At 40.4% G+C, this 26,411-nt stretch overlaps 1 protein-coding gene across 3 annotated transcripts in view; it reads right to left on the bottom strand.

Moving 5' to 3' along the window:
• LOC121497330 (regulator of G protein signaling 7 binding protein) overlaps positions 1-26,411 on the bottom strand; it is a 98,734-nt gene that overhangs the window by 38,368 nt on the left and 33,955 nt on the right. The gene's annotated exons all lie outside the window — the stretch shown is intronic.

Below are 26,411 nucleotides of genomic sequence, written 5' to 3'. Positions count from 1 at the left end.
TGAACTTATGCTCTAAAATTTAAAGTCCTTGAGCCTTTCTCTATTGAGCATGATAAAATATATAAATGAGGGGTGCCTTGGTGATTCATCTGCCTTCAGCCCAGGTCATGATCTCAGGGTCCCATGTCGGGCTCCTTGCTCAGTGGGGAGTTTGCTTCTCCCTCTCCCCCCTCCCCCCTTGTGCTCTCTCTGTCTCTCTCAAATAAATAAATAAAATCTTTTGAAAAATGTATAAAGAGGAACATGGTAAAACACCGAGTGATCACTTTTTTTTTAATTAAGGGACTAGTTGTCCTTACAACTCTTTATATGCCATTAAAATAGCATGTGTTGAACAAGGCAAACAAAATAAAAGGGATAAAATTCAGAGATGCATTAGAAATGGAAGTAGCCTATAAGTGAGCCCTGTCACGTGTCCTGCTGTGTTATCTTCACTTCTATCCTCGTTCATTTAGAATGCAATGAAATCTGATTAAATAATGCAGCATTTGGATTTGATTCCTGTATAAAGTGGTCGCTGGCAAAATGTTAGGGGCAATTATCAGAGAAGAATGATGACTTGATTTTTATTTAAGTTCTGGACTCACAGTAAAAAGAATTTGTATTTATGCAGCACTTCACAATGATAATCAATTTTCATTTTCCATACTTCTTTAGTAGATGAACCAGAGTTTAACTATCTGGCTTATGTAACATGGGAAAATGCACGATTTTTTTTTTTTTTGACTCAGTACTATCGATGCCTGCAAAGTTATTGTCTTTCCTGTCAGAACAAAGTGCCTCAAAAGAGCTTACATGCAAAATTTGGCTTTCTCTGGGAAATAAAAGACAACACCAGTTTCTCACTTTTGTCTCCTGGGTCCAGCCCCAGGCCAACATTGGAAACAAGGGTTATCTTTTGCAAAAATCCCAGAGTTTTTCTCAGAGCTTCCTCCCACAGGTGCCTTCACCCTCAAGCTGCCCTCCCCCCTCCTGGGGTTCCTCTCCAACCCCTCCACCACGCAGACTCAGTGTCTCATTACTTCATATCCTCTTCAGCCTTTCAAAATGTCTCTAACTGTGTGCTCCATCCCTGGTTCTGCTAGACTCTGGAGGAATAGTGGACATTAATGGTTCATATAATAAAAGGTGACTCTGGTATATTACCTGCCGATACATTGGTTTTGACAGAAAAAATTGAAGATAGTGTCTTATCCCTAAGGCAGGCTAGAGGAAAAATATCGTAAAGCAGGCAGGTCTCTTCTGCGCTGCTATATCATCCCAAAATAGCTGCCTCTTTTCACCTGTGTATAACATTGGCTCTGGTGGCACATATGCACATTAAAAACAAAAAAAAGGGACCTATGATAAACCTGGGGTACGTATTGCACATTTGATGTTTGGGACAATTAGTCACTGTCATATCATTTCAAGCCATGGAGTTTTGTTATTTTCAGAAGCATATCATATGTGCCTAGTAGTTCCAAAAATATGCAAACTCACATATAGGTGACATTTTATGTAATTTAAACAAATGATTACCTTATTAACATATCATAAGAACCAGCATATTTTATTATCTTACAGCTAGACAGTGAGTGATAAAGCAGTGTATTTAGGGCCCCTGAAAAAGGCAAGTCAGGACAGAGATTAAAATGCCTAATTCATAACATGCCCTCAGGTGCCATCTCCCCAATGCCTCTGTGACCAGGGGCATTCTCAAAACTGTGGGAGCATTTTGCCCTTTTCTAGATGTTACGGGAAGGAACGGAATCGGTGCCACCAGAAATATCATCTGCCTAACAAAAATTAATCGATACTAAGGTTGCATTATAAAATTTTCCAGCTCAAAACTTCCTACATATACTCACAGAGTGTCCTTTAATATCTTGGAAAACAGAAGTGCAAAGAAAGAAAGGGACTAGTTCAGAGCAGTAGAAAAGTTAATATATCATATATGGTAGTGTTCCATGAGCTGCCTTGACTAAGTTATGTTAGCTTCAGGACTTGTACAATTTGTTTCTCCCACTTCGGAGCTCTAAGCAGCATTACTGCTACAGACCACTGAAAGTTCATTAAAAGAATATCAGATGAGTTATAATGACATCTAATGTTATACGCAGTGGACTGACATACATTTTTGACCAGCATTAAGATCACATAGGTTATTTTCATAATGAACAAGCAATAAAGTGAGAGCAAGGAGAATGCAGCAAAAGCCAAGAAACCAGCAATATAAAAACTTGAAATTTTCTAAGGATCATTTAGAAGTCCTGAGGAAGAATTTGCATTAAGAAAGAATTAGGCCCATGACTTCCTCCAACAACTGGAAGCCATTTACCTTGGGTATAACTTTACCATGTATTACTTAAGCTTGCTCTAAATGGATTCAGACTTACTAATAATAAGTTTTGGTCTGAGAGAGTCACCCCTGTGGTGGTGCCCATTTAACTCAAAGATATTTTACAGGTTAGTGAGTAGGTTGTGCTTATTTACTTATTTTTCAATTGAGCAGAAGTCAAGAGCTAACCTGATCATTTTGATGCATTTGAAAGTCTTAGGATTAATGGAAAAACATCCCAAAGATGAACTTCAACGATGCTTGATGACTTGGAGCTTAGGTTGAAGCCAAAATCATTTTTTTTGAAGCCAAAATCATTTAAATAACTATCAAATACTGAGTCTTTCAATCAACTCCCGAAGGATGAGAATCAAGATTTAGTGTCTTAATCCACAGGGCTTAAGAAGCCTGAATGGGTAGAGTGATAGGAGGATATCAATATAAATATTCATAGACAAAAGGCTGAAATTAATTAATTAATTAATTAATTAAAAATAGCCGAAGATGCCCCTTAATAATGCAAGTGTGGATAGATGCTGTGGATATTCTTGTTTGGTAATTCAAAAAGTATGATGATAAACACCCACTAGAATGGCTAAAATGAAGAAGACTGAAAATGCCAAATATTGCTGATGATGTGGAGCAACAGAGACTCTCAGACATTGTTGATGGCAAGTAAAACAGTCCAACTGCTTTGAAAAGGGTTTGGGAAGGTTCTTATGAGACTAAACACATACCTACTTAAGGACCTGGCAGTTTCATTTCTAGGTGTTTAACAAGAGCAATGAAAACATATTCACAGGAAGATCTCTATACGATTGTTCACAGTAGTTTCACGTAGAATACCTGAAAACTGCAAGTAGCCCAGGTGTCTGTCAAAAGGAAAGTGAAGCAAACTAGTATATTCTTATAGTAGAGTAATGCTCAACATTTAAAAGGAGTAAAGCCTTGATACACAAAACAGCATGAATGAATCTCCAACACATGATCTTGAGAAACACCCTACACAAAAGAGTAAATATTATATGACCCCCTTTATATGAAGTTCTCGAAGAGATAAACCTAATCATCCATGATAAAGATTAACATAATGGTGAGGAGGGCTTTTGGGAAGGGGCACGAGGAGAAGGAACTTCCTGGGGTGAGGGTAATATTTCGTATCTAGGTAGAGGTTTGAGTTACATGGGTGTGGGTGTATACATTTGGCAAAACTTCTTGGATAGTACACTTAAGATTTGTATTTTGGATTATATGCAAAGTTTACTTAAAAAAAAAAAAAGAACCATTGGCAAATACTGAATTCTAATTAATGATATGCAAGCCAAACTATTTAGGGATAAACTTTACTGATATCTGCAACCTCAGAAAAATAATATGGATTGCTGATTGGATAGATGGATGGACAGTTTGATATGCGGCAAAGCAAGTATAGTAGAATGTTAATTGTAGCATCTAGGTGGTGGGTATTTACTTGCTGTCCCAGGATTTATGGTTCTCCAAGTAATTACATGGCGTCAACTGAACACATCAACCAAGAAGATTTATGACTAGTAAGGTCAAGTTCCGGGGTGGACACACTAAGGATTTTAGTTAGGAACTGTTCTGGCCTTGCACCTGTCTGCTCTGTGGTCGAGTTTGCTGGATTTTGGTGTCCAAGCAGCTGCTACCAGTTTTTGACAAACCAGCAAAATGTCTGTGGTCTTGAAAGTCTGTCCCTAATGTCACGGTTTGTAGATTCAGCTGAGGGCAGCGAGACATAAAAAGAGCAGAGTGGGTCTGGAGTCAGAAAACTCAGCTCTAAATATAGACGTTGCTGCTTAGAACTGTGATCCTAGGAAAACCATGTTAACTTGTCTGAGACTCAGTTTCCCCAGCTGTGAAATAGGGGTGACAGCTATTCGTTGATTGAGTACCCCAAGGGGCCTGCAAGGAGCAAATGCGACCATGTGTGAGAAAACAAGAAAGAGCTGTGAAGGCTTGTTAGAAGTTGGCTGCAATCCATCCTAACCCATCGGAGTTGTGTTTACTTAGCTTTATGCTTGAGTGTAGTCAGTCATTGGTCTTAAAAATTATCTGTGACTCTGTAACACACTTGATTTGCTTACAGTTCCCAAATATGGGCTTTGCTTAAACAAATATGCCATTGGGCTGCAGAAGAAAAGGTGACCCCGTTGATAACCCCTCAGCATTTCACACACTGGGGTGATGACAGATGAACACTTGGGGTTCATCAGCTCCGGGAGATGGAAACCAGAGCTTGTGCTTGCAGCAGCGATATCCCAGGTTCTCTCTTCAGACTCAATCCTGTTGCTGGCTACGAGGGGAAATGGCAAGGAAAGACTCAGGAAGCCAAACGGCCTGGAGGGAAGGGGGATGATCTCCTTTGCTTTAGTTTTCAGAGCAAACAGCTGGGGAGGATGCACATTCACTGGCTTGGGCTCCAGCTCCTCTCTGAGTCCCCCCACTCCCCTGCCCCCCAGTGGTTTCCTTTCAGCTGGATTCCACTTACAACCAACCTTGTTCTGGGTCAAACGTGGTGACAGATTCAGAGTCCTGCCTTCCGTGAAGGGGACGACTCAAGGTGACTGCATAGTGTGAGTGATCAATGGATAGTTAGAGGACAGGGAAGGCACAGATTGCATGTGCGGGAGTGTGCCTTTGTGTGTGTGCGTGCATGTGCGTGTGGTGCAGTTATTTTAGGTTTCAAATCCTTAAGCATAATTACAGGAGCTAGCCAAGTTCATAAACACACAATAGGGGCTGGGTATCTACTAAATGGCTACACTCTTTTATACCAAAATAAGCACTGCAATAAAAAGAGGAGCCCAATGAGGGGCACCCCGGTGGCTCCGTCTGTTAGGCATCTGACTTGGGCTCAGGTCGTGACCTCGGGGTCCTGGGATTGGGCCTCGGCGTTGGAGATTCTACTTGCCTCTCTCTCTCTCCTCTGCATCCCTCTCCCCGCTCATGCTCTTTCTCTCTCTCAAATAAATAAATCAAATCTTTTTTATTTATTTATTTTTAAAAGATTTGATTTATTTATTCATGAGAGACACAGAGAGAGAGGCAGAGACACAGGAAGAGGGAGAAGCAGGATCCCTGCAGGAGCCCGATGCAGGACTCGATCCAGGGGCCCCGGGATCACAACCTGGGCCAAAGGCAGATGGTCAACCACTGAGCCACCCGGGTTTCCCCCCTCTTTTTTTTTTTTTTTAAAGGATCCTAGTAAATCAGAAGATCAGAAGCAAGGCATTTTTTTCTATATATGCAACAGTTGACTCTCCCTATTGTCTGCATTTTTCTCATAAACTTTCTTCGGTGAGTTCTCATGAAACTTGTATTTTCGGTGGCAGTCTCTTTGGTGATCTTCATAGTCATAGAGCAAGTTTGGTTCCGCCAGGAGTCTTTGAGGAAGTAAGTGCTGGGACTCCCCCCACGAGCCAGTGTGTCACTGCACACACAGGGCTCCGGGGCTTCCTCATCACTCAACACGAGTTGGGATCAAACTCTGTCCCACAGCTGTTCAGGATCAGTCAGAAAGGAAACTTGACTTTCAGCAGCAAAGTGAAGTCATTACCTGTGGGTAGTTTCTTTGGGTACCTGTACGCCAGGCCTTGCGGTCCAGAGGGGCCAGCACCTTCTATGACTTAGGGCCCTGCTCTGGTCTTCATCTCCCCGTGGCTTTCAGTTTGCCCTCTGGCAGGACCTTTGACCTTTTCCCAAGAGCCAGAAGGGAGAGTGGATAAGTAGCATTACCGAGCACCTTATTTATATTTATTTATTTTTTCCCATTTAAAGATTAAAAACTATATTTAAACACATAAAAAAAAGGTCAATAGCCATCAGTTTCCTGACATTATGATACTTGTAATGAAGACTCAAAATGTTACTATTGAATTATAAATCATCTTTTATTTATTTTAAATGTTAGCATTTAAGGCATTACTGGGAAGGAAGGGTTGGGAAGAGGTGGGGACTTCTGCGGTGATTCTGAAGGGACTTTCTGGGCCTTTCGTGGGGCATTAGAGGTCGAAGGAGTTAAAGGGCTGCCCATTATGACTTCCTTTGCTTGATACTTGAGACTCATGTTTATCCATCAGGGGAAAGCTAACACTTACAAAGCGGTATTTCTTCACTCTCCAAAATGAAATATCTTTCTTATTTCTGTCTTGGCCTGCTTCCCCACCCTTTATCCTTTTTCACTTGAGAATCTCTGGGAATGTCTATTTTTCCTCTCTGATTCTCTCAATGTTTCTCTCTTTCTGGTCCTTGGTTGGGAGTCATCTGGGGTCTGCAAACAGCTCTTTAGGTCCTGGTCTCCCAGGTCTTGTGATTCTTACAGGTGAGCAGAGAGAGGCCTGAGGCTGATAGAGTCTGAGGCCTGGATTCTTGAATCTCTGCTGGGATGACGATCAGCAGAGGGTGACATGCTTCCAAAAAGCTCTAACCCTTGACAATAGCCAGGATCAGGTTAATTTTAAATATATATATATATACATATATACATATATATATACACGCACACACACACATTTAAATTAAATGAGTATATGTACGTTTTCACATTATAATTGGAAAATATGTTTTGCATCGGAAATCAAGATTTTTATCCTCTAATGCTTACTGTTTTCACCTGATAGATGATCGCAGAAGGTCAATTATCATTCAATTATCATGTGTTACACTGGAAAGAATTCAGCTCATTACTTTTCATTATATTCAAAGTCAAGGTCATTAGTTGCAGCTTGCAGTTAATTCCCGCTTTTATCCCCTGGAATTTTAGGGCTCGGTATATTGAACTGTTGGTTTATCTAAATGGCATTTAGCCCTTCATTTTTAATCATGTCATTAGTTCAGGGGATGTCATATTTCCCTGCAGCTAAAAACCTACAGGCTTCATCGATATGGCTGAAACGATAACACGGTTCTAAGACAACCTCAGATAACTGGGCTGAGCAAATTTAACTCATTCACTTTATCCAAAAGAGAGTTTTTAATTACAAAAAAAATAAAATCCTCATCTCATTTAACGGTAACAGCATGAAATGTTGATCAATACTTGAATAACGAATGGTGATGGAGCAGTCGTAGAGTTAGAGAGTAACTGTCACATCCATTGTTGACAGTGCCAACGGCTTCCTCCTACATGTGAGAAGCTGGTTCGGGTGATGGTCTGAAGGGTGACAGGCGACCACTGAGAGTCCAAAATATGGTTTCTGAAATTATTATTATGTTTTAGCCTCAATAAAGGATTAAACCAGGGAGGCTCTTTGGGGAGGGTTCGGGAATAGGGTAGAGAGATGGCATCTGTGGCATCTGTTTACCACATTCATAACAACAGCAGAGACACAGAGCTTCTGCTATGTGCTAGAACTTTGGTTAGGCCCTCTGGTTCATTCTTTTGTTTACATGGAGGATTTTTAAAAAAATTTTATTTATTTATTCATGAGAGACACAGAGAGAGGCAGAAGCATAGGCAGAGGGAGAAGCAGGCTTCCCATGGGGAGCCCGATGTAGGACTCGATTCCCAGACTCAGGAATCATGTCCTGAGCTGAAGGCAGATGCTCAACCACTGAGCCACCCAGGTGCCCCTACATGAAGGATTTTGAAAAGCATGAGGATTTCTTTCTTTCTTTCTTTCTTTCTTTCTTTCTTTCTTTCTTTCTTTCTTTTCTTTCTTTTCTTTCTTCTTTCTTTCTTTCTTCTTTTTCTTTTTTCTTTTCTTTTCTTTTCTTTTCTTTTCTTTCTTTCTTTTTTTTTTTTTTTTTTTTTTGGCATTTTGCAGTTTACTTTTTCAGCTCCAGACTCCTACCCAGCCCTAGAGGTTCTTTAAATATTAGACCTAATAGGATTCTGTGGGGTTATTCTGTCTTTCTGTTGGCATGCAATGATAATTTGTGCTTTTTTTGCATAGCTCTCAAAAGATGACATTTCATGCCAATATGGCCATGTGCATTTCTAGATTGATGTAATAGGAAGTTTCTGCAAAAAAAAAACAAAAACAAAAAACAAGCAAAATCTTCATGCAGACAGAAAAGACAAGTATCTGTGTATGTGGAAAACAATGTCATATTTCATCATTTTTCCACTAGAAAGTTTGTCTTATTTATCTCTATAACTTTCAACATTTAACAGATTGTCTGATACATAGCAGGGTCTCAATTAAAGATTTCCCCATGGGCAGCTCGGGTGGCTCAGTGGTTTAGTGCCACCTTCAGCCCTGGGCCTGATCCTGGAGACCTGGGATCGAGTCCCACGTCAGGCTCCCTGCATGGAGCCTGCTTCTCCCTCTGCCTCTCTGTCTTTGTGTCTCTCATGAATAAATAAATAAAATCTTAAAAAAATAAAAAGATTTCCCCAAATTGGCTTGAACAAATGGTGCCTCTAGGGTGTAAGGAGTCAGAGGGCTACGGTTACACTGCTGGTTCTGCCTTTGTCAGCTCTATTTCACTGTTAGAGATTAGTTCCCTAATGGTTTCTTTTCTTGCAGCCCCTGCTTTTCCCCTTCAAGCTATTCTATAAAAGTATTAACTTCTGAGTAGACGTTTTTTGCAGGTAAGAAAAAAGAGGAAAAGATGGCTTACACCAATGCCAGAGGTAACCGTTATTACCATTTTGCTCTATATCCTTCCAGCCTGATATCCTCAGGAGCAGGAGGTTTGATCCATTTTCCTGGGTCCCAAAGCCCTAGCATCAAACTGAACATTCAACGCTGACCCTGTATCTGAGTCCCTGGGATGGATCTAGGGTCTCGGAGGGGCAAGGCTGGTAACTCCAGAGTGTTCAGAAAAGTGAAGGAAAGCAGTGGGAATGTGAGCACAGGAGCAAGGGGTCCGGTTTACTGCAGAAATTCACATTTTCTCTAAGAAGGAAAAGAGATGAACATAAAGGCCACTTTCCATCCTCCTGAACATGAGGCCATAAGGGATTTGAGGTTTCTATCTCGATTTCATGACTTCTAACTGTGACCCTGGGCACACTTGTCAAGTTCTTGCTGCCTGAGTTACTGAATTAGGATAGAGATACCTACTTCATACAGCACTGAAAATATTCAAGTCAAGTCATATATGGGAATTATGTGATTATTATCAAATATGGGGATTAGGTGATCATAACAAGCACAAACGAACAAGAGAAGTGTCATTCTGCTCTTAATGCCTTGACATCCTTACACCTTTGTTATAGGCGTTCTTCTTACGTAATCATTCAAATAATATTTCTTGATTTCCCATTATTCATGAAGGGCAAATCTGGGGGGAAAAGAGGAAGATATTAATTTTCCTGGAGTCCTTTTTTTTTTACAGAGTTCGGGGAAACTTCTGTGATTATCCTCTGGTGTTTTTATTGGATAACAGTGTGCTATAAAGTCTCCTCTGAGACAAATTAATTTTTCTAAACAGTGATAGAAAACTTGCAGTCTTTTATTCCTTCCTTGATGCAGTATCATTTTACTGCCATCAAGTTTTCAACTCAATGGCTCCCGCGTGGAGATCTACATCTAATTTTCCCCTTGTCTCTTAATGATGAAGTATAATGTACTATTAGGTGAAATGGAATGAAAGGACTTGGCACCTCTGCCAGTAGTTACGGCTCCAGAGCAAAAATAGCCCTTCCAGGCAGGCAGACAGACACATGGGCAGGAGGAGATGGTGATTAACGAAGGTTTGGGTCAGTCTCTCCGATAAAGGTATTACTCCTGATTTTCAAAATAGCATAGATTATGTAAGATCATTGACCTTAACTAGGAAAAAGAAAAAAAAAAAAAGATTTGTGAGCTTCACCAGCCAAGGACCTGGTAGGGATCCGCTTTATTATTTTCTGGCATCTGATTCAGCTTTAGCAACATATGACATGGCTCATCTTAGCTGGGAGTTTATCATGTGCCGGATATCATGCTTACATCTCATTTAAATCTCATGGTGAGGGGCGCCTGGGTGGCTCAGTGGTTGAGCATCTGCCTTCAGCTCAGGGTGCGATCCCAGGGTCCTGGGATCGAGTCCTGCTTTGGGCTCCCCACAGGGAGCCTGCTTCTCCCTCTGCCTGAGCCTCTGCCTCTCTCTCTGTGTCTCATGAATAAATAAATAAGATCTTAAAAAAAATAAATCACAGTGAGTCTGTGGAGGACTTAGTATCCTTAGCCTTAATTTATAGAGTGAAGGAAATGAGGCTTAAGAGAGGTTAGGAACTGCCTCAAGGTCACATGAAGGGTAAGTGCAGAGTGATAAGCCTCAAATCTGGATTTATGCTTTGAGCTGCTATGTAATGTAATAGTACTAGAACTCAGTGCCCCGAACTCAACTATATTTATACATTTGTTCATTCGTGCCATGCAGTTTTGGAAAGCATACTTTTTAGGTGCATATTATGCTGGGAACGAAATAATCTTTTTTTTTTTCTTTGTCGAGCTCCTAAATTACTATGGCTTAAAAGTTAGCCCTACCCCCGGTTCCTCCATTCTTCCATTTATCCGAAGTGCACAGCAGTGTTTGCTGAGTAGCTGAGGAAGCATAAGACCAAGGGGGCTTAAGTGTGTAACCCAGGAGGCTTGCTGGGCTGGGGGAGGGAGGAACGAGAACAGGGTACCCACCCCTGCCCCCAGACTCCAAGGGCTCTTCCATCTAAGCAGAGCAATGGGCGTGGGAAGAGGGCATAGCAAGGACTGGACGCAGGGTCCTCTCTCTACCTCTTTGTACCCTTTCCTGCATGCACATTTGCTGAACGCGCTGAGGGGGATGTGGGAAGGTGCCACTGATGCTGTTCATGGGCCACCACTGTTCTCTCTTTTGTTCAAGGACAGGCAAAAAGAGTCCAGGATACAACACAGAGGCCTCTTTTTCTCACTTTCCTGGGAATGTGAGGGTTCTTTGCACAAAGGGAGAAATGAGGCCTATAAAGTTTGTGCAAGGCATTTCAGAACCGAGGAGAAAAATATATTAACACAAATGTAGGTCATTGTTGGTGGCTAATAGCTCAGTTGGATTTAAAGTAGCAGTGTTTTTAAATGTTCTACAAGTAGTCTGCAAACCTTGTCCATCAGGTGTCCCTATCAACAATGTTCAACACGAACCCCTAATACACAATATGTGTTTGCCAATAAATCACAGATACAATAACACATATCAGGTATACAGCAATGCACAAAAACAGAAATGGGAAACGGAGGCTATGAAATTCAAAGTTGCAATATCTTCCATCAGGTCACTGGGAACAGGTCACCTTGGAGCTCACAGGCTTCTGTAGGGAGCCCCCAAACTTTAATGAGCATCAGAATCACCCGGAAGGCTTGTTAAGCCACAGAACGCAGGGCCCCGTCCCTAGAGTTTCCAGTTCAGCGGGTCTGGTCTGGGGCCTGGTTATTTGATTTTTAATAAGTTCCCAACTGATTCAGGAGCCAAGCTTTGTGAAGCAATGGGGTAGCTTATTTACAGCCATACCCTTCGGGAAAGGCAGCCAGCCTCTAAAGGAAAGGAGTAATGATATGAGCACACCAGTGGGAAGGCTGATACTTAGAGCGGATGGCCTGACCGAGTGCCCCCAAATCATGACACACAACTGCAGATCTAACCCTGTTACACAAAAGAGTAGCTTCAGGAAACATCCCAGTACATTCCAGGGCCATGGAGAGAAAAACGTCTTTGGATCCCATTCAGGGTATGCATTAGGGGAGATCTTAGGAAGTAGATCCAAACCCACACCTTAGCTCAAACTCAAGCAGATGGAAGACCATGGGAGGTTCTGGGACTGCAGTAATAAGCCCCCCCCCCCCAAAGTCTCCACTCTGGGAAGTCAAGCCTTGCTTGGCACATTCTGCTGAGAGGCTTCCTGGAGGGAGCGCACTCAAGTTGCAAATCCTATTTCCTTGGCACTCCTGGTTCTACTGGGCCGGGTTTTACCCTGATGTTAAAAACATCTTGTATTATGAATTTCATCGTGGCCTTCCTTCGCTTCCTGTCCTATAGCTCATGTCATAACACCCTGCGAACGAACTGCCGTCTTCCTGCAAATCAAAGGCAAAGGGGCAACCCCCACTTTACAAATTAGAACAAGAGTTCAGGAAGAGCCCCACGTGGTGAGGCCCCCGGAAGGTGGCACTGTTCCGGGCAAGGGCAAGGGCAAGGGCAGGCATGATAAACTCTGAGGCTCTCTCTCTGCCCCCCACTCTGAACAAATCACTTACTGGGGTGCTCATTGGGAAGCAAGCAGGAAAGAGAATGTGCAAAGGCACCTGCCAGCTCATGCTACTAAAATGCCAGGGATCCGTCACAGACACCCAGACCAGAATTGCCTGGAGGATGCGAGGCCGCAGCACCACCCAGGGCCTGCAGGCTCCCTGAGCAGAATGAAGGACGGCTCCGACCCTCTTTGTTAAGGGTAAAAATCCTCCCTGTTTCTCTCCCGACCTGCTGCAAAGAGCGCTTGGACCAGGGGTGGGAAACAGGGTGCAGCAGGCCTGGGCAGGGCAACTGGAAGAGTTGATCTCAGCAGGAAATGAAAGAATAATAGAAAAGGGATTGGTTGACAATAAGAGAGAGGGAAAGGACCAATAGGGGACAAGTCTGCGTGGGAACTTGACTACCATTCACTAGTGTGGAAGGTTCTACACGCCGGGCACCAGTGTGACCCTGAAACGTCCTGGGGACCACAGCCCTGTTTCCCCAAGGGTTCAGGTCGAGCAGGAATTAATGCTCAGTTTTCACACTACTGTTTCTCTTCGTCTTGTGTGTGTGTGTGTGTTTTTTTTTTTTTTTTTTGAGCAGTGCTGTTCCACTTCTTTCAAGACTGCCCCTTCTTTTCCACGCTCACTACTGGGGCTAGTGTGTGCTGAAGTTCATTTCCACACCGTGGGTATGTGAAATCTCCAAGCAATATACGCGAATTCATTTCCTTCCACTTGAATTATGAAAGGCAGTTTCCTTTGCAATTTAAACATGTAGTCTAATTAAAGATACAAATCTTGAAATGCTGTTTTTTTCCTCTCACCACTCTAGCCTTGCTTTTACACACACACACACATACACACACACACACAGATTTTTTTTTTTTTTTTAGGTCAAGCACACAGTGTTCTACCAAAAAGGAATAATGTGAAATAAAAATAATAGCAGGGATAAAGAAAAATAATCACTCCGTCTACATGGAGCCAAGAGGAAGACTTAGAAAACAAAGAATAAGAACGCGTCCCTTTTTTTTTTTTAAACTTGTCACTATCTCATAAACATGTTCCTGTTTTTTTTTTTTTTTTTTTTTTCATGTTCCTGTTTTAAAGAACTTCAGCAGGGTAACGTGGAGAAAGAAAACCAAATAGGAAACTCCCAGAAGAGGAAATAGGAAGGGCTAATAAATGCATGAAAAAATACTTGACCTAATTAGTAATCAGGAAAATGCAAATTTCAAGCAGTGGGAAATATCATTTCACACCCATTAGATTCAAAAAATATGTCTGAAGACGCTAAGTGTTTAAGAGGAGGTTGGGTAACGTGTGAGTGGAAGGGTCGACGGCTGAACTGGACACATTTGAGTAACTGGAGAACAAGCTGAAATAACCATGCATGGTGGAAGCTGTTCGCCTTCAAAAAACTTCCACTCCTGTGTCCGTCTGTCCTCCACCCTCCAGCTCAGTCGAACTCTCTGCATAATGGACAGATGCTGTGCTAGGCGGTATGAGAGGCACTAGTTTCATGTGGCTTTGCACACTCCAAACAACAGGCTAGTGTGACTACAGAACTGAATTTATTTTTTTTACATTAATTATGTAAGTATACATTTCTATGCCACTAGCAACATCTAACTATCCCAAGTTTACCACAAAACTAATAGCACCAGCTGTAATCACACTTTGACATTTTGCTCATGGTGTGGACAACTCTATATTTTGTTTTAACATGTGGGGTTTTTCTCACCTCTTAAAAGAGTTGCCTGTTTTCTCTCCTGTTTGCTTATTCCAACTGTCCGTCCATACCCTTTACCTATTTTCCAGCCAAGAAGTCCCAGGTGGTATTTTCTTTTCCTTCTGGCACTGGTTCCTACCAATTTTAATTAATTAATTAATTAATTAATTAATTTTTGGTTCCTACCAATTTTAGACACCCCTTCATTTCTGTTTGTAGCCTCTGAAGCTTTAGCACAATTTTTTTTTCCTCATTGCATTTTTATTTTTCTTTTTTTTAAAAAGTACTTTTATTTATTCATGACAGAGAGAGAGAGGTGGAGACACAGGCAGAGGGAGAAGCAGGCTCCAGGCAGGGAGCTTGACATGGGACTCTATCCTGGGTCTCCAGGATCACACCCTGGGCTGAAGGTGGCGCTAAATTGCTGGGCCACCGGGGCTGCCCTCCACTGCATTTTTCAATAAGCACTAAAATATTTCTGCATTTTTACCTCCAGCTCCTTGTTGGAAGGGTAAAGCAGATTTCCTTAAGACCAACAGGTTCACCCAGATAAAAGCTAGGCTACTACTGCGGCGCCCAGGTGGCTCAGTTGGTTGACCGTCTGCCTTCAGCTCAGGTCATGATCCCCAGGGACTGGGATCAAGCCCCGCATCGGGCTCCCCACTCAGTGGCAAGTCTGCTTCTCCTGCTTCTCCCTCTCCCTCTGCTGCTCCCCCCGCTTGTGCTCTCTCCCTCCCTGTCTCTCTCTCAAGTAAATAAATAAAACCTTTAAAAAAAACCCTAAACTACTATTAAAAGAAATATGCCAACCCTGGATTGCATCGAGTGGCAAAGACACAAATATGTTTGTGTAGCATATGAAGAGGAAGCTGTCAACTGAGAGGTGCAGCAAGGGTTCTTGCCCATTTACTGAGTGCTTGTTACCTGCGACACATTTTATTGCATTGCCCAGCTGCCTTCAGTTTTCATTGTGGAGGAAACTGCTTCCACTTTAATTGCAGTTCTTCTGTAGGTAATGACTTTTCTTTGTGGTTGCATTCCTTCGTTCGTTCATTCATTTATCCTGGTTGCTTTTAAGATCTTCATCCCCCCTCCCTCCCAGTGTCCCTTGGATCCTTTTTCTATTTTCTCTTTCAGAAACTCTGGTTAGCAACATATTGGACCTTTGCATTCTAGTCTTCATGTCTTAACCCCCTTTTTCTATTTCCAGCATCTTAATCCTTCGCAGTTGAATTCTTGGCATTTCCCCCCCATCCACCTTCCTTTTTACTCTTTTTTTGTATGATCTGCCCATTTGGTTTGATTTTTAATGATGATACGTTTTTCCTTTCTGGAACTTCATCGAGTTCTCCTCCAGGTGTGCTTGGCCTTTTTACATCCTCTCTTTGGTCTCAGGTCTTCAAGTCTTCATCAGTGTCTTTAATAATTGAAGACACACTTCCTCTAAGTCATTATCAGGGAACGCTTCTAACTAAGGCCCTTGGAGAGTTAAATCCTGTCTGTTTTGCGGGTCTCACCTTTGCGAGACTCTTTCCTGGTGTGTTTTATCATTTAAGGTTGTGATCTCATTTGGCGGGACTTTCTCTGTACATACTGGAGATGTGCTGCCTTTGGACTACAGTGGCAATGTAAAGCATGGTTACAACTTCTTACAAGGCTGAGTCATGCAGGTATTCTCTTTGTGCTGGTTGTATATTTTCCCTGGATTCTCTTTTCACTTTTCTCTTTTCTCAAAGTCGTTCTTTGAGAGTCTTGGTTTGTATCAGAATTAGCTAGAAAAGGTTTGAGGAGCATTTCTTCACACATGGATAGATTACCAAGGTATAGGGGGCACATGGGAGTCACAGCAACTGCAAACTGACCACCTGTGCTGTGATCACTCACAGGTGCTGAGGAATGAGAGGAGAGAGAGGTTCCTGGGAGCCAAGGGGAGAGAGCTGTATAGGGCAAGCCTCCGGGCCTGGAGTGATGGGACACGGCCACTTCAAAGGGATGGCATAGGGAGGGAAACAGGAGAATAAATATCCTGACCTCATTCTTTCCTTCCTTCCCAACTTCTTCCTCTTTGGCTGAGGCCTGCTGGAAGCCAGAGGAGAAGGGAGCCCAGTGATACGGGGTGGAGATGTGTGAAAAGTGGATCTGCGGGGGCAAAGAACAGCCAGCCAGTACATGACTTTATGAAGTTGTCTGGCTTCTAAGTCCTGTCCCCACATGACCTTCCCACTGCCAGCTCCTCAGAAGCCAGCAAACTCCCTCAGGGAAGCCGTCGGATCAGCCAATGCTGTCTACCACCCTACTCTTTATTCCTTCTTCGTTTTCGACTTTAGGGATTTCTCTTTCCCACAAGCTCAGTTATACATTTAAAGTGGTGTTTACTTGTCCCGTTTTACACAAGGTAGTTGTGTTGTGTGTCCTGGAGTCACCTAGCCAACTGTACTGCCAGAAATAAAAGGTACAAATTATCCTGCCCAATCTTACACAGACTCTCTGATATCATGAAAAATGTTAATGACGGGTTACTTTCTGATGGGTCACAGAATTAGTAGGCTGGGACTGGAATCCTGCCTCCAAAGTCCAGGCTCTCTATACTACATTATATACTCCATGCAGGCAGGCTGTGTGCCTGACATTTTGGGGGGGGGGGGAAGGAGGGAAGGAAGGAAGGAAGAGGAACAGAGAGGAAGGAAGGAAGGAAGGAAGAAAGGAAGGAAGGAAGGAAGGAAGGAAGGAAGGAAGGAAGGAAGGAAGGGGAGAGGGAGGAAATCTAACAAATTCAAGCAATATGAAGTCAGCTATGAAATTAACTATGAAGCTCCAAAAGGAAAAGAGAAGATAAATTAGGCTAAAACACAAGAACACCAGAAATTCTGTAAGAAAAGAACTAGCATTAAAGGATTACAGGTTGGGATCCCTGGGTGGCGCAGTGGTTTGGCGCCTGCCTTTGGCCCAGGGCGCGATCCTGGAGACCCGGGATCGAATCCCACATCAGGCTCCCAGTGCATGGAGCCTGCTTCTCCCTCCGCCTGTGTCTCTGCCTCTCTCTCTCTCTCTCTGTGACTATCATAAATAAAAAAAAAAAAAAAAATTAAAAAAAAAAAAAAAGGATTACAGGTTGCAGGTGTGACTCTGACATTACTTCTTTCACAGAAGTCATCATTAAGGGAGAAAAAAAAGGTAAACCTTAATCATTTATTTTCCTTTGGCTCATACAAGACCATGAAATTAGAAATCCTGATTTCAGAGGATCTAAGCACTTACAGCTGCACCGTGATCATGTTGTTTCAAAACAGAATCAAAGGCCCCCAAATAGATGAAATGGTTAACACACTCCATGGAAAGGAGAAAGGAACATTGACAAGTCCAGGAAACCCTCGATTTAAATTCAGAGCCAGAAGTTAGGAACAAATAGAAGAAGCAGAAGTTCTATTTCCAGATTATGTCGAATCAGGTCAAATAATTGCTTGAATATGTAGAAGAAGTTAAAAATGAATATATGTTAGGCATATTGGGTCATTTGTATTCCAAAACTTTTGTTTCACAAAAAAAAAAAAAACAAAAAACAAGGAAATCTGCTTTTTGAGAAATCAGTGCAAAGATGAAGGGGAAAAAAAGATACGCAGTAACACATATCCTACTTCAAAGGCTAAATAATCAACGAAATGTAAGATGTAGCTAATATAGTCCAAAAACTGGGTAATTTTGGAGAGGTGGCTCAGTTTCTTAAAATTATGTTGATTTTGGCTGAGGTCATGATCTCAGGGTGGTGAGACTGAGTCCTACAGTGGGCTCCATGCTGAGTGTGGAGTCTGCTTAAGAGTCTCTCTTTCCCTCTCCTTCTGCCCCTCGTCCCACCCTTCCCCCTCGCACCCCTCCTGCTTGTGTGCACACACTCTCTTTCTCAAAATAAAAAATAGTAAAAATAATAGAAAGTACATTTGAACCAGGTGATACCTTATTGGAACAATTGAAAAATTGTCTTAAATTTTTTTTTTAAGATTTTATTTATTTATTCATGAGACACACACACAGAGAGGCAGAGACACAGGCAGAGGGAAAAGCAGGCTCCCTGCAGGGAGGCCGATGTGGGACTTGATCCCAGGACCCTGGGATCAGGCCCTGAGCCAAAGGCAGACGCTCAACCACTGAGCCACCCGGGCATCCCAATTGTCTTAAAATTTAAAAAGTAAAGGATTTTAGATTAACAGTAAAGAAAAGCAAATACTATACTAATATGAAATATACAAATTAATGCAATATTAATAACTGCATCACATATAGTAAAAGGAAATAAAGATGCAATATTTCAACAAAGTATGGAAAAAACATACTGTATTATAATAACTTAAAAAAGATCATCCGATGCCAGGGTGGTGTAGTTGGGTAAGCGACAGACTCTTGGTTTCAGCTCAGGTCTAATTCCAGGGTCGTGGGATCCAGCCCTGTGAGGGCTCCATGCTCCGCATGGAGTCTGCTTGGGTTTCTCTCTCCCTCTGCCTTTCCCTGTTACCCCCAACCCTGTGCTCTCTCTCTTTTTCTCCCTCTAAACAAACAAATAAATGAAAGATGGGGAATTGCATGAAAAAAAAATGCCTTTGTTCTTATTAGCCAAAGTGCTGATCTGAAATACTTTTTCTGAATACTTGATGTCTAAAAATGAAGTACATTATGGTTCTGATATAGGCTGACTTCCATAAAAATCCTTGAGACACAGTGTGTTTCAGTAGAGAGTAATCTTTTTCTATTTTAATACTGTGTTGGCAGAAGGGGGCACATTCTTGAATGAGGGTGCCACATAAATAGAAAGCCCAATACAGAGACTAGCTGGTAACGACTGGGGTTTCAACACAATGAAGTATCAGCTCAGTGAGCACTCCGTTTGGGAAAGGGCTATGATTTTATTCTGGTGTAATGGCTTTAGAAAATTTTATTGCATAGGTTTAGACCATTTCATTTCCAATCTATCTAAAAATGCCTTTGTTTTACAAGATGAGGCATGTTCTTTATTAGGGACTTCAGGTTTGCGTCCCTTCAGAATTGGTATGTTGAAGCCCTAAGCCCCAGCGTTGATGGTGTTTGAAGACGTGGCCTCTGGGAAATGAGTCAAATTAGATGAGGCCAGGAGGGCAGTGCCTTGGTCTGATGTTCATGCCCTTAAGCGAAAAGCCAGCAGAGAACTTGCTCTCTCCTGCTCTCTGCCGTGTAAGGACGCAGTGAGAAGAGAGCCACATGCTAGCCAGGGTAAGGACCAGAACCCATCCATTCTGGCACTTTGATCTTGAACTTCCAGCATCCAGGACCATGAGAAGATCAATTTCTTGTTTCAGCACCCTAGCTATGACACTTTGTTAAGGCAGCCAGAGCAGCCTGAGAGTTCTGTTAAAAAGGGAGGGCTCTTGGGATGTCTGGGTGGCTCAGAGGTTTACACCTGCCTTCGGCCCAGGGCATGATCCTGGAGTCCTGGGATCGAGTCCCACATCGGGCTCCCTGCATGGATCCTGCTTCTCCCTCTGCCTGTGCCTCTGCCTCTCTCTCTCTCTCTCTCATGAATAAATAAATAAAATATTTAAAAAAAGGGAGGGCTCTTTTCTTCAAAACTGTGATAAAAGATAAACAAATAAAAAAGTCTTTAGAAATGGCCCAGGCTAATGGGAACTAATGTGTCATAACACCTAAATGCAATACCTGATCTAAAGTAAAGCCTGTATCAGAAATTTGGGGGGAAAATGCTATAAACAACAGATATTAAGGTCAACTGACAACTATGGAAGATGGCCAGTAGATTATATCATTATTATTTCTTTTTTTTTTAAATTTTTATTTATTTATGATAGTCACACACACAGAGAGAGAGAGAGAGAGAGAGAGAGGCAGAGACACAGGCAGAGGGAGAAGCAGGCTCCATGCACCGGGACCCCGACGTGGGATTTGATCCCGGGTCTCCAGGATCGCGCCCTGGGCCAAAGGCAGGCGCTAAACCGCTGCACCACCCAGGGATCCCTCATTATTATTTCAGTGTACATTTATTGTGTTGTTGACCGTACTGTGGTTATAGAAGACAATATCCCCATTCTTAGGAAATATCCACTGAAATATTGAAGTGTCAAGAGCCGTGATAATATTCAACCTACCCTTTAATGATTCTGAAAATGAATGTATTTAATGATACATATAGATAGCAAATGATGAAGGAAATAGGGTGAAGTATTTGCAATAAGTGAATAAGATATTTGCGATAGGCATGCAGGTACCTGCACAGTCTTTATTTCTGCAACTGTTTTGTAAGTCTGAAATTATTTTTAAAGAAAAATATATCGTATTTGGAAATTCACTTAAGAAGCAAGGTTTCGGTTTGATTTGGGGTGGTATGCTATAAATGGTGTCAATCCCTGAGAACAACAAATCAGGCACAATTGGACCTAGTAAGCATGAGGTACTTTGTGGACAAGTGCTTAAGAAATGGCTCCTGAGGGTCTATGGAAACAGGAGCCTGGCTCCCCACCCACTACCTTTCCACTGAAGGGAAAGATCCAGCTCATCCCTGTGACCTTCTCTCTGCTTAATTATAAAAGCAAGAGATCAGACTTAGTTCAAATGCCTTCATAGGGTTTTGTGTGGGTAAAATGTGGGAAAGTACTTCATATTTCTAGATACAGATTTAAATCAGACAAAAATATAGCAGGGGCTCCAATCAGGTTGGTTCTGAACACTTTTCTGTGTGGCAAAAGGAACTAGGGGGGAGAAATCTTCTCAAGACTGGCTGAGCTCCAAATGGATTACTTTCTTTTAAAGGTAACATTTTTTCCCCCTTAATAAGTAATGAATACATGCTCATCATAGAATCTTTGGCAAGTAGCTTCAGAATAAAGAAGGCAAAAAAGCTACCCCAAAATTCCCAGTAATAATTGACTTCCATTGTATTTTTCAGATGTTTTCTTGAGTAAATATGCACTATGTAAGCCCAATAAGTTTAGAAGGAGTGGAATCATGTCATAAATGGTATTTTGTAAACTGCTTTTAGAATAATGCCACATTGTGAATTTTTCCATGTTAGTGCAGCCACATTTTTATGAAAAACTTGTTCATTCATACTTGGAAAGTGTTGGACTATTTCCTCAGGATAAATGAGTACAACGAAGGTTTCTAATCCAAGGGTTGGAATATTTTTAATAAGCTTTAATGAGATATAATTGACAAGATTTGTGTATATTTAAGGTGTCCATTGTGGTGTCTTGATATATGTATACAGTTGTGAAATGATTGCCACAGTCAAGCTAATTAACATATCCATTACCCCACAGTTACTATTTGTGTGTGTGTGTGTGTGTGTGTGTGTGTGTGTGATGGGAAGATCTACTCTTTTAGTAAATTTCAAGTATATAATACAGCATTATTAATGGTAGTCACCATGCTGCACGTTAGCTCTCCTGAACTTATTCATCGTGCATGAAACCTCATACCCTTTGATCAACATATCCTCATTTCCCCTACCTCAACCCCTGTAAGCACCATTCTATTTTCTCCTTTTATGAATCTGACTGTTTTAGATTCCATATGTAAATGAGATCACGTGAGTATTCATCTTTCTGCGTGAGGCTTATTTTACTTAGCATAATGTCCTCTAGGTTCATCCATGTTGTTGCAAATGACATGATTTTCTTCTTTCTTAAACTGAATAATATTCCCTTTTATATGTATGCCAAATTTTCTTTATCTGTTCACCCATCCAAGGACACTTCACTTGTTTCTATAACTCAGCTATTATGAGTAATGCTGCAGTGAAAATTTCTTTGAGATACTGATTTCATCTCTTTTGGATATGTACCCAGAAGTGGAGCTGCTGGATCATATGGTAGGTCTATTTTTAGTTTTTTTGCGGGACCTCCATATTGTTTTCCATAACGAAACACCTATTTACATCCCCACCAATGGTGCAGAGGGGTTTCCTTCTCCACAGCCTCATCAACACTTGTTACCTTTTGTTAATAGACACCCTAACAGGTGTGAGGTAATACCTTATAGTGATTTGGATTTGCATTTCCCTGATGACTAATAATGTTGAGACATTTCTCAAAAGAAGACATACAAACGGCCAATAGGCACATGAAAGGGGGGAATCAATAACAGGATTTCGATGTAAATGTTGCTAAGGAGTTACCCATCAAGTTTAAGCTAATTTATGTCCCATACCAGCCGTTTCTGAGAAAATATAGATTTCCTAACTTTTTTCAATCCTTGACAATCTAATTTGCATTTCTTTGCTTACCAGCAAACTAGGAAAAATTTCCATAAGCTTTCTGTTCCTTGTATGTCTTTTTTCATGATTTGGGATTTTATGTCCTTGGCTTCTCTTACTTGTCTTCTACTAAAGTGTAAATTTTTAAAGGTACGTTATTAACTTCTTTCTGAAACACTTGTTGAAATATTTTTCTTCGTATGTTTGCCCTTCAATTGCTAAATAAATAGCTACAGAAATTAACTGATAAATACATCACATATGTAATGAGTTAATATAGAAAACATTTAATACTGTTTTCAAATTTTCTTGATAGTGCCGAATTATTTTTTAAAATTTCTCTTTTTTTTCTTTTCTTTTCTTTATTTTTTATTTTAAAACATTTTTCAAACCCAAAGTCCATGAAGGGTCACACAAGGTGTGAGGTCTCTTTCATCTCTTCTTAATCTGTGACAGTCTGTCACATTTTTTTCCCCCATGGCATGGGCTTTTTTTTTTTTTTTTTTTTGAAGAAACTGGATCAGTTGTCCAGTAAGATGGTTCACATTCTGAATTTATCTGTTTCAATGTGGTGGTAATTTATTTGCATATACAGACTTAAAAGTTTTACATAGTCAAATGTATCCAACATTTTATTTATGGCCACTGGCTTGGGTTCATTTTTAGAAAGGCCTTTCCAAAACTTAATTATATAAATGTGTATCTCTATTATTTTGCAGTACTTTTATCACTTCAGGTTTTTTTTCTTTTTTAAAAAAGATTTTATTTATTTATTCAAGAGAGACACAGAGACAGGCAGAGACACAGGCAGAGGGAGAAGCACGGAGCCTGATATGGGACTCTATCCCAGGACCCCGGGATCACGCCTTGAGCTAAAGGCAGATGCTCAGCCACTGAGGCACTCAGGTGTCCCTCACTTCAGGTTTTGAACCTAAATCTGTAACCCATTCTTTTATGGCAAATATGTGAATGGATTTTGTAACAGATTTACCATGATATATGTGAGAATTAAATAAATTATTAGCTGATGGTGTTGACTACCAATTTTGCATCTAATATTAACGTGAATAAATATTTAATGCAACAACCAATTGTAGAGATAACAGTATTTGTCCTATACTTGCTTTCTTTATCAAGTTTTGGATATTGCATCAAACAGAAACTGCATCAAAGAAAGGGAAAAGCTGTGAGTCAAATACAAAATAATCAATATTTAATTGTAAGTGAGTAGTTTATTCTATTTCATCATTTTCCCCCAAAAAACTCACTAGCATTTTTCAAAATAGTAGTTTATATTTCTGATCATAGTGAATGATGATTTCAAATATAGTTCATTAAAATGAAAATGAGAAGAGGAAACAGAACAATTATCTCCAAACTCACTGCTTATATAGAATCAAATTGGAATAGATGTATCAATGAAGAATTTCCACCACCATGTAAGTAACTTGATTCTTACTAGTACATTTGATGATTATACTTCCTACATCTTCATATTTCGTGGTGAGACTCTTTCTGAAAGGATCATTAGGTTAAATTTAGCTAACTTTAAAGGAGAATTAAATTATTTCTTTGTCATGAAATATCTTGAATTATGTTTACACGTTTTTAATATTAGATTTGGTTTACTGAAGGGCAATTGCCAGTGATGGGAAGTGTTTAAGGTAGAAAGCTTTGAAATTTGTATTTGTGCCAACTGAGAGGCTGTGGTTTATTATCTCAGAAAACCTGACTTTCAAAATGTCTGCTTATGGGAAAGCTAAAATGAAAAAGAAAAACAATATCAAACTCTGGTGAGAAGAATTTATTTACATTGATTTGGGGACGGTAACAGGTACTGCCCTTTTAAAAAAAAACTGTGGATATATTTACTCAAGCTAAATTCATACCTATCTTGTGATCCAGAATTTTACTCCTATAAAATTAAAAACCTATATTCACCTTTATATCTGTTAATATTTGCCTTATGGACTTAGATGCTCCAACATTGGGTGCCTAGATATTTACAACTGTTATGTCCTCTTGTTGGATTGATCTCTTTATCATTATGTAATGTCCTTTTTGTCTCCTGTTATAGTCTTAATGTCTACTTTGTCTGATAAGTATTGCTAACCCCCCCCTTTTTTTAAAAAACTTCCATTGACATGGAAAATCCTTTTCCATCTCTTCATTTGGTTCTCTATGTGACTTTACTTCCGAAGTGGGTCTCTTTTAGGTAGCATATAGTAGCAATCAATAAAACCAAGAGTTGGTTCTTTGAAAAGATAAACAAAATTGAGAAACCTTTAGCTAGATTCATCAAGAGAAAAATAAAGAGGACTTAAATAAATCAAATCAGAAACAAAAAAAAAAAAGAAGAAGAGAAGTAACAATTGATACCACAGAAATACAAAAAGATTATGAGACTACTATGAAAATTTCATGCTAACAAATTGGAAAACCTAGAATAAATGAATAAATTCCTACAAAAATACAGTCTGCCAAATCTGAATCATGAAGAAATAAAAAATATGATCAGACCAATTACCAGTAACAAAATTCATTTGGTAATAAAAAAAAGTCCCAACAAAGCAAAATCCAGGGCAGATGGATTCACAGGTGAATTCTACCAAACATTAAAGGAAGAGTTAATACTTATTCTCCTTAAGATTTTAAAAAAAATAGAAGAGACGTAAAGCTTCTATGAGGCCAGCATTACTCTGATGCTGAAATCAGACAAAAATACCACAAAAAAAGAAAACTACAAGCTAATGATCCCTGATGAATAGAGGCAAAAATTCTCAACAAAATATTAGCGAGCTGCATTCAACCATACATTAAACAGGTCATTTTTATTCTGGAGATGCAAGAATGTTTCAGTATGTGCAAATCAGTCAATGTGATACACCACACAAACAAAATGAAGGTGAAAAGTCATATAATCATCTCAGTAGATGCAGAGAAGGCATTTGACAAAGTTCCACATCCATTCATGATAAAATCTCGCAAAAAAGTGGGTTTAGAGGGAACCTATTTAACCATAATAAAGGCCATATGTAACCAACCTACAGCTAACATCATACTTAGTGGGGACAAACTGAGAGCTTTGCTCCTAAGATCAGAAACAAGACAAGGATGTCCCTCCCCTCTCCCCACTTTCATTCAACATAGTAGTGGAAGTCCTAGCCATAGCAGTCAGGAAGAAGTTAAACTGTCAGGATATGCAGATGGCATGATATTGTAGATAGAAAAGTGTAAGACTCCACCCAAAAAGTATATAAAGTAATGAATTCAGTGAAGTTGCAGGATACAAAGTTAATATAAAAAATCAATTGCATTTCTATACACTAATAATGCAGAAAGAAATTAAGAAAACAATTCCATTTGTAATTGCAGCAAAATGAAAAAATACCCAGGAATAAACTTAATCAAGCAGGTGAAAGATCTGTACTCTAAAAAGTATAAAACACTGATGAAAGAAATTAAAGATGACACAAAGAAATGGAAAGATATCCCATGCTCGTGGATTGGAAGAATTAATATTGTAGAAATGTCCATACTACCCAAAGCAATCTAGAGATTTAATGCAATCCCTATCAAAATACCAATAGTATTGTTCGCAGAATTAGAACAAATAAGCTAAAAATTTATGTAGAACCATAATAGACCCCAAATCACCTGAGCAATCTTGAGAAAAAAGTATAAAGCTGCAGGTATCACAACTCTGGATTTCAAAATATGTTACAAAGCTACAGGAATCAAAATAAGATGGTACTGGCACAGAAATGGACACATAGATCAATAGAACAGAATAGAAAGCCCAGAAATAAACCCATGCTTATATAGTCAATTAGTCTATGACAAAGGTAGCTAGAAAATACAATGGGTAAAAATAGTCTTTTCAATAAACGGTGTTAGGAAAATTATACAGCTACATGGAAAAGAGTGGAACTGGATCACTTTCTCACACCATACACAAAAATAAACAGA

Source organism: Vulpes lagopus, chromosome 8, assembly GCF_018345385.1.
Source record: "Vulpes lagopus strain Blue_001 chromosome 8, ASM1834538v1, whole genome shotgun sequence".
In the NCBI taxonomy this organism is placed as follows: domain Eukaryota; kingdom Metazoa; phylum Chordata; class Mammalia; order Carnivora; family Canidae; genus Vulpes; species Vulpes lagopus.
Note: the sequence above shows the minus strand (reverse complement) of the source record. Positions and strands in the feature narration are given on the sequence as shown.